The sequence below is a fragment of the Gavialis gangeticus genome, unplaced genomic scaffold, assembly GCF_001723915.1.
Source record: "Gavialis gangeticus isolate Ggan-Ray unplaced genomic scaffold, GavGan_comp1, whole genome shotgun sequence".
NCBI classification, from domain to species: domain Eukaryota; kingdom Metazoa; phylum Chordata; order Crocodylia; family Gavialidae; genus Gavialis; species Gavialis gangeticus.
In genome coordinates this window covers 1879305-1881691 of record NW_017729020.1, presented here as the reverse complement: position 1 = coordinate 1881691, position 2387 = coordinate 1879305, and positions in this window count along the sequence as shown.

Genomic DNA, 2387 nt, shown 5'->3' with positions numbered 1-2387 from the left:
CCTTTCATGTCCTGAATTCTCGCTCCAGGTAGGCAGTATTCCTCGCGTGCCGGTTCAAGGGGAAAGGGAAGTGCCAGACCCCAAAGTTAGCATTTCTTCTTCCTCTTAGAAGTGCATGGCACTTTTAGGAACTGATCCTTCAAAGGTGCCCTTCTTTCTCAGTAAGCGTTGTAGAACAGATCCTGCAACGTACTGAGCATCCCCAATTCCTATTGGCCCTAGCAGGTATTACAAGCATGCTGCACCTTGTGGGAGTCACTCATCCTAGTCTGAAAAATCAGTCCTGGCTAGCTAAAAAATTCCACCCAAGAAGTTGCTCACATTTAAGATGCAACATGCCTTCTTTCCCCAAAATAACCACCAGGCCAGTAGCGAGGGTATTTATCTATGTTTGAAGAAAACTAAATTCAAGTCTAGCCTGAATCAGGTGCAGAAGAACTTGAATCCTGATCTGTCAGCTCCTGGGTGACTGTCCAAACCACCTGGCTATTGTGTCAGGAACATGTCAGTCTTACTTTCATGTAACATGGGCTCATGTAAACATGTCCTGCCACAACCTGGGGGGGGAGGGTTCCTGCAAAAGCTTCTGTTTCAATGAACTGGAATTTACTACTGAAAAAGCTTTTCCTTGCAAAGTTCCTAACCAGCTCTAATTATCACCCAGCTGAAGTCGGACACAATTAGTCTGCAGCTTCCTTCAGCCTTCTAACTGAGCATGCCTGCATCTATTCTTGTTCCTGCTCATTGTTGTTGTTATTTTTTATCGCATCCATTTTAGTGATGGAATTAGGGCAATCCTTTCTAAGTCTGTGGACAACAGGAAAACAAATGTAAGGTAAACGTGCATTTCACAGGGATTTGAACTCCACTTCTAAAGGACAAATCCCTAATCTAGGCTCCAGGAATGGTTAAACTTGGACATACCAGTTTAGAAAATAATGCTATTCTACTAATCCCAATCATCCAATGGGATTAGCTGACAAATGTTACATATTTTAATATTGCAGTAATCATAGGAGTAGAACTTTTTATAGAAATCTTTTAAAGCCATCATCAAAATTGTATGTTCTATTATTTATATCCAAAGTCCCAAATCCATATTTCATGCAACTTTCAATTACTCTTCTAACACAGTATTTATTAATTTAAAAGCAGTGATACTTATCATCAATTTTGTCTCAAACAGATGGCAAGCAGGGTTTTGTCAGACCCAATAACAGATTAACTCTTTGCAGACATCTCATTCTTTTGACGCTCTTTAGAGATTTCCTATTACAGCTCCATTTTGCAAATAATTTATTTGAAACTAACTTGGTTCAGCAGTCCATCCAAATTTGCACCCTTATTTATCAGTGCTTTTAAATGGCTTGTCAGCATAGTTTGTAGAGACCATAAAGTGTATAGTATATGGAAAACAGCGACTGCTTTCCAAGGGGATCACTCCAATTTCTATCCCACTCACTGACATTGCTACATAATGCTGTATATGCACATAAACACACAACATGACAAAATATAGGGAAAATATGGCCTTGAAGCAAGGCCACCAGACTAGAATCAGACCAGGGCTTAAATCCTGGACATGCCACCATCTTCCCGTGTGCCCTTTGGCAAGTTACTTGGTGGTGTTGTGTGTCAGTTCCTCAACTGCAAAGAGGATAATAATCCATTTGAGTCAGTCCTGTATTTTTAAATTAAAGGGCAGGGATTACCCTTTTAGTTTGCAACCCTACAGCAGTTGGTACAGTGGAGAGATAATCTTGCTTGGGCCCTGTAGATACCTGAAGGGGTAATATTACTCCAAGTGCTACTGAGCTTTAGGACAGCATGGTCAGATTGGGCCTGATAGATAGCATCTGTCCTAGACCTAGGATTCAATCATCCTTTTTCCAAGTCTAGTACTGAGAAGGCTATGACTTCCTCAGAAGTTACATCTGAAGAAACCGTGCAATGTATCCCATCTCACTAAAGGAAAAGAAAAAAGAATTAATACTAAAGCACTGATGCATTATTTCCTAATCAATACCAAGTAAAATGTCTCAGAAAGAAGCCAAAAACACAGAGATAAGCCAAAAGAAAACGTGGGGATTGAGGTAGGAATCACTGGGTGAAATGCTATGGCTTCCATTATTAAGGAGGTCAGACTAGATATTCATAATGGTCCTGTTTGGCTTTAAAATCTTTTAAGAGTTAGTCTGCCACCTTTATTCTGCAGTTTTATTCTGTGTTTGTACAATGTTTAGCACCAAGGATTTGGTCTGTTACTTGGGTTTATAGTAGAGCTGTGCGAAGCTTCTGGTGCTGATTCAATCTGGAGGAGATTCAGCCCGATTAGGTGGCCGAATCTCTGAATCCAAATCGAATCAGAAGACCAGCGAAAAGGTCTG